The 16,910-nt window shown below is 45.7% G+C and overlaps 1 long non-coding RNA gene across 2 annotated transcripts; it reads left to right on the top strand.

Moving 5' to 3' along the window:
• The first annotated feature begins 2,373 nt into the window (after positions 1-2,373).
• Positions 2,374-7,160, top strand: LOC146188308 (uncharacterized). 2 transcript variants are annotated; one of them, XR_014707186.1, is made up of 4 exons: positions 2,374-2,484; positions 4,382-4,463; positions 4,929-5,009; positions 6,772-7,160. It is a non-coding gene; the product is annotated as an uncharacterized LOC146188308 (long non-coding RNA). The 2 variants fall into 2 exon arrangements; XR_014707185.1 differs by having other exon boundaries at positions 4,292-4,463.
• The last annotated feature ends 9,750 nt before the right edge of the window (positions 7,161-16,910 follow it).

The following is a 16,910-nucleotide window of genomic DNA, read 5'->3' as shown; positions in this document are numbered from 1 at the left end:
GAGGTAAACTAGCCTGCGCCGTTTCCGACAGATATAAGAAAAGCTAGCCAATGATTTTGAGGAAATCTAGACAATGGCGAAAACAACACCGATGCTTTGCTGACTTGACGAAGCGCAATAAGCCCACAAAATTGGATATAGCCACTAACGAATATGTCGCTTGGTACGTATTTCCAAACATTTTGGCGACACAGTCACACATCAGCTTCGTAAAGAGCTCGACTACATCTTCGAACGACGATATAAGGCGATGACACGTACTATCGGCGTCAAATGAAACGCGGACAGCGGAACGCCTGGCGATAGCCCCAACTGAGGCCGCCTGCCTGTCGCTATCAGAGAGAGGTGAGAATTTCCGGTTCGCGATAGTTTGCTTCTATTTTCTTTCGCATTCTTTTTCTTGTTTTGCCACTGGAGTGCCACATTTGTACTGACCACCGATCGCAACTGCCGTAGTGCGGTTTATGTGGCGAAAGAGGCTTATCAGAAAAAAGAGCGATTAAAAACGTCACGTAGCGCACTGACCGTTCCCGCTCGGCCGCCAGCGCTGTTCGCATGGAAACCAGATGCGATAGCATGGCATCGGTGAAAGCACTATCAAAGTGCTGTGCAAGGTGTAATCGGTGCTAAGTGTGAATGTAGCGCTTCAGTGGCAAAGCAGAAACCGAACGGCAAAAAAAAAAAATAAAAGTAACTATTTCGAATCGGCAATTCGCGCCTCTTTCTGATAACGACAGGCAAGCGGCCTCAGATGGGCCTATTGCCACGCCTTCCGCTGTTCGCGTTTCATTTGACGCCGATAGTATGTATTCTCCAATAATGAACGCATAGTTAGGCAGTGCCTACCATTGTGCTGTTAATGAAATTTAATAAATTATTTCTCCCCTCAAACGAAACGTACTCGCGCAAACTTTGTAGATTAGGTGATTCGGAAGTTCTCATCTCGAAGGTCGTGATTTCGAATAGAGGCCTGAATAACAAGAAAAAGTCGCACTTTGCGGAGTTTGGAGCATGTAATTTTGAAAACTTCGTTCCATTAACTGTAATCACTTCAATTGCAATGATGGCTGGCGTACAATTCAATAGAGTGTGGCGTTTGGCTCTGCTCTCTTGCCCAACGACACGCCGCAAACTGAGGCCTCGTCCAGAGTGGGTGAAGGCTCCGCCTTTTATAAAACGGGCCCATGAGAAACGGTCGCGCCCCACAAGTCACAAATACACAGTTTGTATAAAAACTCTGATTTATTCTGGGTCAACAAAAAGGCACTTTGGAACAATAAAACATCGGAGGATATTGCAGAGTGAAGCATGCTTTCGAGACATGCGGCAGCGCTTTTCTAAGATTACAGAATGAAAGGGGACAGTGATTTTACACAGTGCGGCAAGCCAAAACAAACCAGGGCGTGAATAGGAGGATGCGGAACGGTAAAAACGGTCATAGCGGAACCAGAGAATTGCTTTGCGCTCATGCAAACTGCGCCTAACCCTTCTCCGGAGGTACCGCTTCCATCTTCATTCTTCTCGGTCTCTGCTCCACTGTCCGTGTTCACCCAGGATGTATCGTGCCACTTGCTGACAGCCTGACCGCGTCCCAGTCGCGCTGTCACAAAATCCCTAATCTTGGTTTTCCGCTGTCCTTATTAAGACTCCTCTCAAGCCGAGCCCATTTCACGCCCAGCGATAACGCCTGCACATGAGTACACTGTAAAAACAACAACACCTTTTTGGGTATTTGTCTGATTCAAAACACCCTTACACCCTGAGTCTAGGGTGTTCGTGTCATTGGAAATCACCTCTTGCATGGCAAAGGGGTGCTTTGGTTGGAGAATATGCCTTAGGGTGTTATGGGCAAGCAATATCACCTAACATGCTGGAGGTATATGGCTGCGTAACTTCGTAGCCTTTTATACACAAGCGGCGCTGCTAATATAACCCAACACCTAAATAAAGCACCCAAAGTAACGCTAAAATTAAAATTACACACGAGTACTTTCTAAAAATGAAACAGAAACTGAAACAAAATTTCACCGCCAGGAGGCCGCCGGTAGCTACGAACGCTCTTTTCAAATTTCACAATATGGCCGTTAGCATTGTGGGGTGCGTTTCGACCACGTTTCGGCGAATGCTGAATGTGCTTCTTCGATTGTGTACCCTCGTGAAATGTGTTGCATTTCCCATGCATATGTGTTACAGAAGTGTGTACGCTTGTGAAGTGCCTTCTACATGTGGTGTTTAACGCAAACGGGCATTTATCGTGTCGGCAAGTGTCCGGGCTTTTTGCTTTGCTCAGGCCGAAGGACTGCTGCACCGCCTTATGTTTGAGATGTTCGAAAGAAGAAGGCATGGACGATTTTTTTTTCTGCGTCACTAAGAGGTATATGCGCCGACTACATTGCACTCGCGCTGAAATCGCACTGGTTGGTTCGGTGCCGGTGATACGAAGGCGGACAGCGTACTTTGCGGCTGACGCAATCGTCTGTAAAGGTAAGCCTATTCTCACCCATATTGCGCTTTGTGGGAACAGTGTCCTACCGGATTGCTGCATTCTGTGTCTTTTTGTGCCGGAACGCTCCAGAATGTGCTGAAATGCAAACGTGAGACACGCGCTTGTTTTCACTTGGCTGCCAAAATGACATCGCACAGGTGGTAGATGTCGCGGCGAGTTACGCAGATTTCGCGCAAGAACATCAGTCTCAACTTTCTTGAACAGAAATAACGTATGTGCTACGTTTCCTTGCATTTTGTACGCGCAGGAGGTTCACGAAACGATTTTCGTTTCTTGACAGTTGGATACTTGCGCTCAGTTCGCAACGACTCGGTTTTGTTCTACCGTTTCCGTTTGTGCGGCAAGGTCATGTTGGCGTACTACATTAATTCTCCTAGCACTCTCGACTCCACCCTCCCCCCTCCTCCCTTATCTCTTACACTTCGCGCTCGCTCTCCTGAAACCTCTTTCATGCTTCGTCATCTTCTTTCACTCGGAGCGCTGCGACCCCCCCCCCCCCCATTTTTTTTTTATTTACTCGGAGCATAGGCGCGCACCGTCCTGTTGCTCGGGGAGCGTCCTCCCGCAGCCCTTCTGTTTAAACTTTTTGTTCGAGGAGGCTATGTTCGTTCTCGGCGGCCGTTCAGCGCGGCACGCCTCTGCGCTCGTGCTCTCGGCATCGAAGTGCGCTGGTCGGCCGGCCTGGTTGCATAATAGTTTATTCCAAACTGCGTAAACTATATGCCGCTATCATCAGCCTATGTTAACTTCCCCGCGTCTAGATTTGTCTTTCTAATCACAATGGGAGCATTTTTCATTTTACGGGGACCATATTTTGCGGTCGCATGGAGTGTGAATTTGCATTTTTTTTATGCTGCTTTTGTTATGGCGTTTACTTTCGCTCTCGAAGAATCATTTAGGTACGTATTTTATTTTCAGCAAGACTTCAATTAAGGCACTTGTACACGTGCTAAGTCAGCTTATGTGGTTCAAACCATCCAGTTTTCATTATTTTTGTGGTCACATTTCAACATAACTGTTTGACCGCATTACTTGATTTTTGTAGTATCTTTAGACTAGAGTAAATGGATATTCGATACTGATGCCTCAGCATTCAAGTAGAGGTCGACAGCTTGAATTCTGTGGCCAAATATTGTACCGGATGTTGCTATTACAGAGTTTGATTCTGACCAGATGTTTACTTTTTTTTGGTCTTTTGCTTAAATGTACATATGAAGCGGTTATCATAGCCTTAGTCGCATAAGTTTACCTGCTTTGCTCATCACAGTGCGCATATTGCAGGCAAATTTGTGACTTACTGTTATTAAAAAATTTGTAATGTATGTGTTGAAAGCAGTTTACTGATTTAAAGGGCCCAGAAAACAATTTGACTTTCGTATGCTAACGATGCATGTCTGTAGATTGTCTCTAAGAATTGAAGCCTACTGTTTAAAGCTGAGCGGGGACCCTTAGTTTAGAGATATATTACATATTTTATTGCCATTCAGCCGTGTGCCAAGTTGAGGGAAGGAGGATCATAATTTTTGCTTTGTTATTTTTTTATATTAGACTTTCCTTAATATTGCTTGCAGTTTGGCGATGAGTGGCAAAATACTGATGGTTTTTGCAGTTTTCTAACCTTAGTAAATATTTGTATTTGCTGTTTGCTAGTGCCAGTTTTTTTTTTTCAGATATGTACAAAGGCATCAATTGCCTTAGCTTTTATACAATGATTTTTAATATTCAGTTACTTGAAACATTGAGTAAAATGAACTCTTTATGGCTACCATTCACACAAACTTGCAGTTCTTACATGACGTCAACATGCTGATCAAGAAGGACGGCAAAGAGGGAGTTGAAATTGGCCTTAACAAGACACTTGTCTTGGTTTTGAAGGACACCATTCGTGCAAGAAAAAAGGACATTGCCCGGGTGCTCGAAGTATGTTCTGAGGGAATGCGTGAAAGGAGAAAGAAGCGTAAGTATTAAGCTGTTTCCTTCTGTTTGCTGCATGTGCTATCTAATTGGCAGTTTTTCGCTAAATGCCTACATTTTGCATTGCCTTATAGATATACTAAAAACATGGCTGAATATCAGAAAGAATAATAAAACCATAACTAGCCTGTGCATTTCTTCATATGTAACAATTTTCGGATTAGCTAAATTTAAATTACCTATTGTTCTTCTCCATTGTAATGGTGCAGCCCTTTCGAATCTGTTCAACTAGTAGCAGAGAATTAGGTGATACCTGATTCAAATCTTCACAAGCTTTGCTAATTTGTGCTGTCAGATGTTTGGCTTTCAGTTTGCGTGCCTCTACATGTTTTCAATTTTGTTTATTTGCCCTCCTAAATTAGACAATAAATTATGGCCTCAAAACTCGGCTGTCTCTTTTTACCTGCAAGGAGGTGCACCATTGTTGTGTTGCTTATTTCTATTGTAGATGTACAGACAGTATGCATTCTGCAACTCTTGGCAAACATTGGGAACCAGCCGGGAGCTCTGGATGTTGTTTGTATCATTTGTAAGTTTTCTCTTTGTCATTCGAATATTCAGGAAGCCTACTTGAAACCGACATTATTAGCGAATTTTCTTTGTTTCTAAAATGGTTTAAAGTCTAACTTATAATATGTATTAGTGATTCATAATTCAAATAGAAATACTACACAAGTTTTTATCACAACTGTGAATTCTTTGCTGTGAAAGGATTATTTGCACTGTAAGTACAATCAAAAGCACTTTTAAGAGACTCCTGCCATCACATGCTTACCACGTCGTTTTGCATACAAGAGTCACCTGATAAAGCACTGGTAATGTCAAGATTGGTGCAGTGTGCCATTTGACTAAGCACTCTGCTGCAGTGGACCAGCAGTGCTTTATCAGATGGCTCTTGCAGGCAGCTTGGTGGGGTTTAGCATTTGCTGGAAAGGGGTCTCTCAACTTGCTCATGCATGCTAGTACCTAACATGTTCCTAATATCTGGAATATATAATCTGAGACTGCTTCAAAAGAAATATTTGCCACATTGTCTTATCCTACAGGCTTCTGAAGGTGGGTAATGCAGTTTAATAGTTGTTTTTAAAAAATGCTGTAATTTGCTAGCCAAGTTTGAAATGATGTGATAATTTTAATTCTTCTGAGATTAGGTTTACCACATTGGTTGGGAGAAAATACTGCTGTGTTTCAAGGTTCATGCTGTATAAATATAATGCCTTCAACTACAGATGCTAACATTTCATGCATTAACCATGTGGCACTGTCATAGACATTCTCATTTATAGTAAACATTCTCAATAAATACAAATTGGTATTTTTGCATTTCAAGTTAGTCAACATATTTTTAGTATTCGAACCTTTAGTATTTCAAAGTGCTCAGACTGCCTGCCGCTATAATGATTACAGCTTCTTGAACACTTGAGCTTCCTGCCGCCTCTTGAGGCTCACCACTGATGTTCTGGATGTCTATGCATACAATGTGCTATGCGTAGAAAATGTTTTAACATGCCATGCTTCAGTGTTCACATTTTTTAGAGCTTCTGCTGTTTGGTTGTTTGGTAATGCTCTGCTGTTGTACATGTAGTTGTCGCTCAACTCAAAGCTCCCGTGTACACTTTCAATGAATAATTTATGTATTATGTATTACATGCACTTTGTTTTTTTTGTTTTTTTGTAGTGCCCCATCACTAAGTATGCTCTTTGCACGTATTTTTTTGTTTGGTTCTGCAGTATCTACTTGGCCAGTGCAGGGTATGCTGTAGGCCTTGTGTGAAGCCTTCAATTGAGCCAGCTGTTAATATTTTAGTAGTAAACACCGTGCTCCAGTGCTGTTTATTGCTTATTTACATTTTTAACTATCATAATAAGCATTCCAGTTCATGTGAAATGAAAAGTTCGTGGGGCAGCATAGAAGTTCTCTAACCCAGGTGCTTTTGATGAGTGTAGCCATTTTTTTTTATAAAATAGCTTGCATAATCTAAATTTACCATGCAACAGCATGCTGCATGAATAAAAATGGGTTGACCTTATGTGCTCTCATTTATGACTTGATCAGACTGCTGGCTTTGTGCCTCCTGAACCAACCATAACAGTATACTCTGCATTGTTAATTGTGAGATAACCACCAGTGATTTCCGATAGGGCCCTTTTCCAGCACACTGCTGTACACCAAAGGGGCATTGGCGTATTCTAAATATAGAGTAGAAAATATGTTGAATTTGCTTTTTGCCAGGTGCAGTGCATATTTATACAGCTGCTCTATTATGCACTTCTTTCACAATTTTATCAAGGAACAGGAAGAAAAGCCTGCCACGCCGTGCGTCGGATATACTGGGAGCAGCATCAAAGAAGCTGAAGAGCATTTCCCCTTCATTCAGCAGCGGAAGCTTCTTCGAGTCATCGACTCTACTTAGGGTATTGTTCCAATAATGGGTCGATTTTGGCTGTTCAATCTGACATATGGCAAGGGGTTCGACAATTCGTGCTGCTTTATAGAGCACCTCTTTATAGGCGTCTGCGTGTCGAAGCCAAGATGCGCTGCACGACGCTTTATTTCATCGCTTAAGGCCGAATTTTATGCAAGCGCACGCGTTGACACTGACAAAGCATAGTATTAATATTGTGCACTGCGATTATTGTTGCATACGACTAAAATATTTGTTGTTGTTTTTTAAGAAATGTCCCCATGCTGTTGTGTTCATTGTTCGGTTCTGTTTTTGGAAAAAATTGTATACTTTGTTGTCTGCATTTGTTGGAACTGTTTTGCTTCTTTCATTTTTTTAGGTATTTACGTACATACCATGTATGTTTTTGCCTGTCTGCTAGGCTCTCGGTGGAGAGTGGCAGTATTGTTAAATAAATGAGGTTCCATAGCGCGCATCAATGAAGAAACATAACATAAGTGCCCCCTGCCCCCCCCCCCTCCACCAGCACCCGAGCACCCACTAGCCCGAACCCTGACCCTTCTATGCCAAATAAAAGACTTCCAGTTTCCTTCTGTGTGACATTTTTTTTGTAACATGCTCTGTGAATTTGAAAAAAACAATCATACTGGCATGGGTCATTCGAGATGTCAAAATAAAGGCATGCAGCATCTCTTTACATGCTCATTTGGCTTACAGGTGGTTAAAAGGAATACCATTAAGCTTGATTGCAAATGTGCACATAGGGAAAGCATTAAGGAACGTGTAGTGGCAAAAGTAATTCTTAATTAGGGAATGCAATATATGGACGTTATCCGCACTGATTTTTATCAAAGGGTGTAAGGGTGCAATGCCACTGCTTCCACCCTGCAATAGGGTGTAAAGGCGATGAAAACACCCCAGTGCATTGGCCCCATAGAAGAGTGTTATGACCAACCGAAGCACCATCTTTGAGGGTGTACTGGCACTCTGAAGCCACTTTTTTTCAAGGGTGCATGGGTGTTAGTTATAGACATGCGAAAACACCTAATAAGGTGTTTTTGTTTTTACAGTGTAGTTGCACTGCCTCCGCGCGCACCGAGATGGAATGGAAGGAGCACACGTAGCTCAAAAGGCCATGACGGGCGCGGGAGCCCCTCACTTCCCCCCCCCCCCCCACAATACGGGACACCTCCCGAGGAGTAAAAAAGTAGAAAGCGGGAAAAGGACGGGGCCGACACTGCTGCTGGTGGGGTGCATGCTTGGGGGCATCCGCCGAGCTCGGGTAGCCATAGTGCCTGGTCGGACAGGTGGTTCTACTTGGTTGCTGAACATACGTGGTACGCTCGAAGATCGGCCACAATGACTGGCCCACTTTTTCGACCAACCTGCACATGACGGATTAGGTATGAAAGCCGAGACATGCACTTTGTTATATGTGAGGGCCAGTCCATTGAGGAGCTACCAAAGCAGCAAACCCTTTCGCTGCATCACTAATAGGTGAGTGTGACGAAGGGCTTGTCGCCGACTGTGAACTCAAAGGGTCGCCTTCTCGTGTTGTATTGATTGCAGTCTTCGAGGCGGGCGAGGTACAAGTTGTCCCTAGCCTATTTTAGGGTTTTGGCCAAGCGACTGGAAATATCCTGGGGGAACCTGGAATAACTGGGAGCTGTTTAATACAATACAGTGGCTGGTGCAGAGGCATGCTCAATAGGAAACCGGAGTTCACGAACTAGGTGAACAGCCGCAGGCATAAGGCCCGTCGACCTGCTTACCGTAGTTCCTGTGGCGAAGACCATCTCCAGTACACGGGAACCCCAGTACTTGAGATGCTCCATGAAAGCTGCGACCATGTTTTTCATGTTTCAGGGGATCCGCTCTGTTACGTCCTGATGATGGAAGGGCGTAGTCTTTTTGTGTTGTACGCAAACAGCCTCGAAGGTGTCGGTAAATCATCATCATCAGCCTGATTATACCCACTGCAGGGCGAAGGCCTCTCCCATATCTCTCCACTTAACCCGGTTCTGTGCTAGCTGCATCCACTTGACCCCTGCGAACTTCTTAATCTCATCCGCCCACCTAACTTTCTGCCACCCCCTGCTACGCTTTCCTTCCCTTGGAATCCAGTTTGTTACCCTCAGCGACCATCGGTTATCCTCTCTTCGCACTACATGTCCTGCCCATGTCCATTTCTTCTTCTTAATTTCCACTAGAATGTCGTTAACTTGCGTTATTTCTCTGACCCACTCTGCACGCTTTCTATCTCTTAATGTTACCCCTACCAATTTTCGTTCCATAGCCCTCTGGGTTGTCCTTAACTTAAGTAGAACTCTCTTGGTTAGCCTCCACGTTTCAGCCCCATAGGTGAGTACAGGCAAGATGCAACTGTTGTATACTTTCCTCTTGAGCGATACCGGTACGCTGCTAGTCATAATCTGCGAGTGCTTGCCAAATGCGCTCCATCCCAATCTTATTCTTCTTGTTATTTCCTTTTCATGGTCCGGATCTGCGGTTACTACCTGTCCTAAGTAGTTATATTCGCCTACTACTTCCAGTATTTCGCTACCTAATGTAAACTCCTGTTCCTTCCCGAGGCTGTTGAACATTACCTTAGTCTTCTGCATATTGATTTTCAAACCTACCTTTCTACTTTTCCTGTCTAGGTCATCAATCATTATTTGCAGTTCATCTCCCGAGTTGCTTAGCAAGACAATGTCATCAGCAAATCGCAGATTACTGAGGTATTCTCCATCTACCCTTATCCCTAACTGCTCCCATTCCAAGTCTCTGAATAACTTCCTCTAAACAAGCTGTGAATAGTACTGGGGAGATTCTGTCTCCTTGCCTAACACCTTTCTTTATGGGAATTTTGTTACTTTCTTTATGCAGAACTATGGTTGCTGTGCAGCCACTATATATATCTTCCAGCACTTTCACGTACGGCTCGTCTACCCCCTGATTTCGCAATGCCTGCATCACCGCCGAGGTTTCAACTGAGTGAAATGCTTTTTCGTAATCAATGAATGCTATGTATAAGGGCTGATTATATTCCGAGCATTTTTCTATCACCTGATTGATGGCATGGATATGATCGATAGTAGAGTACCGTTTCCGAAACCCTGCTTGATCCTTTGCTTAATTGCAGTCTAAGGTTGTCCTGATTCTATTAGCGATTACCTTAGTAAATACCTTATACGTAACAGACAGTAAGCTGATTGGTCTGTAATTTTTAAGGTCCTTAGAGTCCCCTTTCTTGTGAATGAGGATAATGTTTGCATTCTTCCATGCTTCCGGTACCGTCGATGACACCAGGCACTGCGTATACAGGGTGGCCAGTTTTTCTAGCACGATATCCCCCCCGTCCTTAAGCAAATCTGTAGTTATCCGATCCTCTCCAGCTGATTTCCCCCTTTTCATAGTTTCTAGTGCTTTCTTGACCTCGTCCTTCGTCACTGGTGGAACGTCTGACTGTTTTTCCCTATCGCCAATCTCATTACGGTCCTGACTACTTTGGCTACTGTAGAGATCTGTATAGAACTCCTCGGCTACTTTGACTATCTTTTCCATATTAGTGATGACGTTGCCCGCCTTGTCCCTTATCGCATACATCTGGTTTTTGCCTATGCCCAATTTCTTCTTTACCGCTTTAAGGCTTCCCCCGTTCTTTACAGCATGCTCAATTTTCTCCATGTTATACTTCCTTATATCGGCCACCTTGCGCTTATTGATTAGCTTTGATATCTCGGCCAATTCGATCTGGTCTGTTGGATTGGAAGCTTTCATACTCTGCCGTTTCTTAATCAAATCTTTCGTCTCCTTAGACAGCTTACCGGTATCCTCTCTAACTATCCTACCGCCTACTTCTACCGCGCAATCAGTAATGATATCTCTGAAATTATTATTCCTTGCCTCTAGGGTAATGTCGCCATCCTCAGTTAGAGCTGAATACCTATTCTGTAGCGAGATCCTGAACTCTCCTGCCCTCCCCCTCACCGCTAATTCGTTGATGGGTTTCTTTCTTACTAATCTATTGCGTTCCTTCTTCAGATTTAGGCTAATTCGGGACCTCACCATCCTGTGGTCACTACATCGAACTTTCCCGATTACCTCTACATCCTGCACAATGGCGGGGGTTGAACACATTATGAAGTCGATTTCATTTTTAGTCTCTCCGTTAGGACTTTTCCATGTCCATTTTCGGTTCTTCCGTTTGCTGAAGAAGGTATTCATGATTCGTAAGTTATTGCGCTCTGCAAACTCAACTAGTAACTCCCCCCTGCTATTCCTAGAACCAATGCCATAGTCACCTACTGCCTTGCCTCCTGCCTGTTTTTTCCCTACCTTGGCATTGAAGTCGCCCATTAGTACAGTATACTGCGTCTTTACTTTTCGCATTGCCGATTCTACATCTTCATAGAAGCTTTCAACTGCCTGGTCATCATAACTACATGTAGGTGCATAGGCCTGTACAACCTTCAGTTTATACCGCTTATTAAGCCTAATTACGATGCCTGCAACCCTCTCATTAATACTATAGAATTCATCTATATTACCCGCTATATACTTATTGACAAGGAAACCTACTCCTAGTTGTCGCCTCTCAGGTAAACCTCGATAACATGCCCTTCCTTCAGTACAGTATATGCCTCATTCGGCCTCCTAACCTCACTAAGCCCTATGACATCCCATTTCATGCCCTCTAGTTCCTCTAACAGCACTGCTAAACTAGCTTCACTAGCTAGGGTTCTAGCATTAAACGTTGCCAGGGTCAGTTTCCAATGGCGGCCTGTCCAGCGGAGCCAGGCTTTCTTAGCACCCCCTGCTGCGTCACAGGTCTGACCGCCGCCGTGGTCAGTTGTTCCGCAGCCGCTGGTGACTGAGGGCCGGGGTTTTATGGAGCTTATCATAGGAGGTTGTGGCCAATTACTGCACCAGGGTGGCCAACTCCTGTTCTGGTGAGGGAGTGCGTTGCCGGAGATGTTCATCGGCATCAGGTCGCACCCCAAACCTGTATATGCAATTCCATCGACACGCGGATTTTTTTTTTTTTTTTCATCCGGTGGAGAATTGCGCGGCACCGGGATTTGAACCCCGGTCCTCTTGCATGCGAGGCGGATGTTCTACCGCTACGCCACCGCTGCACCCTGTCGGTAAATATCCTGTCCATAAAATATGTCGCATTGTCAGTTATCAACTGCTCCGGGAAGCCGAGCCGAGTGAATGCATCTAGAAACTTATCCCAGATTACTTTAGAGTCCAGCTTGCGCAGCAGGTTAAACTCTACCCATTTAGAGAAATAGTCACTGATTACTAACAAGGAGCGATTCTCTTTCACTGATCTGAGATAGGGTATCAGCTCTCTACATGTTGTGCGAGAACCTGTAGTTGCCCCCCTCGGTTGCGCAGTATGGTATGTGTGCCAAGTACGGCCATATGTCAAGACATCCCTACTCATGCGGGGCCATGTCGCAACGCGACACAAATTCTCATATGTTCCTTGCCATCGCTGTGGCCTACGAGGCGTGTGTCGCGAAAGTACTCGGTGAAGTCCTTGCGAAGGCTCCTAGGGACAACGACATGATAAGGGGCTCACCACCGTCCGCGGCAGGTACATACCGCAAGAGTAGGCCACCAGCTGTTTTGAGGTAGCTGTCGTAACTGCCTGCTGCTACTGTACTGGACCTGCTCAGACACTGACGTGCACCGGGTGTTCAGGAGCTGCTGCCGAGAGACTAATATGCCCCAGGTGTCTGCGGGCGCTGCTACACACCCACACCCGCAGTCTTATGCGGGGTTCGGCTCACCTTTTCCGAGAAGTGGAGCTCTGGACAGGGCGTCTGCTACTTTGTTGAAGGTTCCCTTCCTGTATTCCATCCTGTAATGGTATTTTTGGAGGACGAGAGCCCAGCGCGCCGCAAGGCTGGATTGAGTTTACAACATTCACAGCCATGGCAGCGCTTGGTGATCTGTCTGATTGGTGAATTCTGCCCCATCCAAACACATTTCAAATGTCTTTAGTGGAAATACTATTGCTAGGCACTGTTTCTCGGTCACGCTGTAGTTGCTTTCCGGTCCCGTCACTGTATGATTCCCAAATACCTGTAGCGCCCTCTTGGGTGGCGCCGGGATCCCGGATATCACGCGCCGCCCGGCGAAGAAAATAGAGATGACGCCTGGTCGTTGCTCGTGCCGCCTCTGAATGCAGTCTTGTTCTGGTGCCATTCAATGCCAGTCTTGTTCCTTCGCTCCTCATGTGTTAGGGTTACCTCTGGTGACCCAGAAGGAGAAATTACTGATCCCGCCGCATCCACTGAACAAGACTCACATCCGCAGGACGTCTACTGTCTGCAGGTTCGTCTTCCACCTTTCTGGCCCCAGAACCCGCATGTTTGGTTCCACCAGATTGAGGCGCAACTTTGCTTCACCCGCATCAGCTCAGAGACGACGCGATACTACTATGTCGGCTAGAGCCTACCTCCTGACGTTGTCGGCGAGCTCTCCGACGTTCTCTGAGCCCGCATGGGTGATACATCATATCAGCACCTGAAAGTCAAGGTGTTGGAGAGATTTATGCTTTCGGAGCGCTCCCGCCTCCAGCAGCGCCTTACTGAGGAAGACTTCGGTGATCGCCGCCCTTCCCAGCTTCTGCGCCGGAGGCGCAAGATGTTTAGTGAGAGCATTAGCTCAGTGTCGTTTCGACAGCTTTTCCCCCCACGCCTTCCCCAGCCCATCCATCTCACTATTACGGCGGCCGGTGTCGTCAGCCTAGACTGCATTAAGCCGGCTTACATCGAGACCGCACTTGACAGTCTGGCATCACCACATGACGTCCTGCTTCAGTGCCATCGCCGGCCCTCAGCCCGTTTCGACTTCCAGTCTAGGCGGGGGCTCCTATAGCGCGCTTTTGGGTGGCGCCGGGAGCCCGCATATTGCGAGCCGCTCGGCGAAGACAAAAATCCAAGAGCACTGCAGCATCTGCATTGGAGTATTCGAAAGTACGGATGCTGCGGCTGTTTGCTCTGATTGCTTCTAGTGGCTTAATTCACTTCATGTTTAACCATTTTAGTCTTTGGTACTTCGAATGTGTGAGCCAATCCCTTCCTATGCCCTTTTTCGGCTCTACTTCCGGCTGCTTGACGTCCCGATAATTCACCTGTTGTTTACCCATTTTAGTTTTCGGTACTTTCAAACTGCGCACCAATATCTTTTTGTGCCCGTTTTGGGCTCTACTTACAGTTGCGTGACGTCACATCCTTGACGTCAGCCTAATTGACTGCCATTAACTACTTTAGTCTTTGGTACATTCGTACGTGGCGCCACGCCATAATGAGACCATTTTCGTCTTTGCTTTCATATTTTTTTGCCTCTAATTAATTCCCTCATTACATATTTTGCCTAATTATTTGGTCGGACACATCGCTACATCACCTCTATCGATTTACACCACTTATTAACCTCTACCACTACTCAATTACTCGCAACTGTTGCAGACAAGATTTTGCGTGTTTTCCCTCTAATGAATTACCTAATTAAGTTATTGGCTAAATATTTTTTCGGACACAACATGGCGTCCCTATCTATCGATTGACATCGCTCATTCACCTCTATCATGTCTCAATTACAACTGCGGCGGACACGATTTTGCTGACGTGGTCTGCGGATGCGGCCTGCGGACGTGGTTTGCGGACAGAAATCTGTGAACATAGTGAAGTAATGCTTTCGCAATAAGAAAGACGCCGCCTAGTCGTGGCTCGTGCAGCCTCTACAGGCATGTTGTTATAGCGAAAATCAACGGCAGTCTTGCTCCATCACTGCTGAGGCGTTAGGCCTACAACCCAAACGGCAAAGCTTCCGGCGATATTCCTGAAGCAATACCCCACCTATGCCGTATTCACTTGCGTCAGTTTGCACCGTGAACGTATGTTGCTGTGCCGTATCTGCGATGCCCATGAACAATGCTCGAAATAATACCTCCATGTCCGTCCAGGACCGACGGGTACCTTTCCGAAGGAGGTAATGGAGGGGTCACGCTTGGTCGGCGCAGTTCAGGATGAAGTGTCGGTAGAATCCCATCATGCCCCAAAAACGCTTGAGGCTCTTGATGTCTGTTGGCGGTAGCAACTTCAGTATCGCCTGGAGTTTTTGTTCGTCTGGGCGGACTGTTCCTTGCTCCACAACGAAACTATGGAGGTTGATTCTACTCGCCACCAGCTGCACCTTGCTAGGGTTAAAGGTGATGTTATCATTCTGGATTCACTGAAGGACATTGGTTAGGTGGACGAGATGATATTCTAGACTCTTTGCGAACGCTGCTACATCATCCATGTAGGCCATAGCATAGTTGAACTTAGCGTCTCCGAGTACAATATCCATTACTCGCTGAAATGTCGCGGCTGAATTACGCAAACCGAATGATAGTCGTACAAAATCGAACAATCATGGGGGGTAAGTAAATGCATGTTTCTCAATGTCACGACTGTCAATCGGGATTTGCAGAGAGAGAGAGAGAGAGAAATATTTATTCGGAGCAGGCGTGAAATATTCAGGCCTAGATGGGCAGCTTCCTGTGCAGGAAGCAGTGGACCCGAGCCATCTCCCGAGTCCGGTTGACAAGACTACGCTGATTATCATGGCTGGGGATTGACAGCAGAGTCTGCCACTGCTTTTCGGTTAAGGCCATGGTGGTTATAGTTCCATTTGGTTCCTTGCATCTCCAAACCATATTTTGTAGGGTGCTTGGTAGGTTGCAAAATGCGCATTCATATTTGTAGGTGATGGGCGATATTCTTTATAGTAAGATGCCGTGGACGTGGTTGTTGGTTTGGATTTTTCGGAGGGTCACTACTGCTCTGGTTAGTTTCTTGTGAGGTGAGGAATATTTTCTTCTATCAAGTCTATAATGCAGGATGATGTCAGTGTATTTCTTGGGTACATCATCTGTTCTCCGAAATTCCTCTGGAAGTGGTGCCCTGTTAGTGTATTCTCGGGCTGAGGAGTTGGTGGCCTCGTTTCCTGGCAGGTGAGCGTGTCCCGGAGTCCGCGCGATGTAGGTGTCTGGGAGATGGTGAGTTGTGGTGCGACGGAGGATTTAAAGTGCTATCCTGGAAATTCTTTCTTTTTTATAGTTTCTTCATGTAAACTGTGAATCAGTGAAAATGACATGTTCTGTGCTCGTCGAGATTTCTTAGCAATTGCGGCCTCTTCGGCTGCGTCAGTGTCATTTGTTGGAATAGTTGGAGATCTTTTCTGTAAATGTGGAATCCATGACGCTAATGAAATGGGCTTGTCTCCTCGGGTATTTTGCTTCATCAGTGTATCTCGATTCCGGATTTGTTCCGTGCGCTCTGCTCAGGGCCGGAACTCTTGCCTGGCGGCAGTCTTTGTTATGTAGGATGCATATTTGCAGGATGGGGCTATGGTGATGTATGAGCAGATTTCTTCCGGGATGCGCTGCTTGGTGCTTTTTGTGCTAAGCCTTCTCTGTATCGCAGTTTCTAGAAGGTTGCACGTCCAGTTTCTGATAGTTTTAGGCGTTGTAATTGGTTTACTTTGTGGTCCTCGACAAGCTCCTCCTACGTGTTGTGAAGGCCGAGGTGGAAGAGGCGTTGCGTAGAGGCAACTTCGGATATTTGATGGCTTTGCGGATGAGAGTGCTGAGTTTTTCTACTTTTGCTTTCTTTAGATATTAATATGGTGTTGTGGCTTACAATGAGAGCCTGGATGATGCGGACAGTATCTTGTTTCATACCGTGTCTTCTGCTGACCTCACGGCGGACCAGGTGCGGCCCTTGAGTAACAGTAGCCTGAAGTCTCGGGAGTGTTGCGGACCCTGATCTATCTTTCGGGATGTTTAGGCTAATAATGCGGAGGGAGTCGGCTTGAGTGATAGGGGTTCCGTCAAGAAAGATTTCCGATCAGGAATGTCATCTTTTGGTGGTCTTTTTCTTGTTCTGGTTTTAAGGACCAGGAGTGCAGATTTCTTTGGTGGGCAGATGAGTCCGCAATTTTTTAGGTAGTTGTTGGTGTAG

This window comes from Amblyomma maculatum, chromosome 5, assembly GCF_055883805.1.
Source record: "Amblyomma maculatum isolate TAMU_Amacu chromosome 5, ASM5588380v1, whole genome shotgun sequence".
NCBI lineage: Eukaryota > Metazoa > Arthropoda > Arachnida > Ixodida > Ixodidae > Amblyomma > Amblyomma maculatum.
This window is presented reverse-complemented; position numbering and strand designations above follow the sequence as displayed.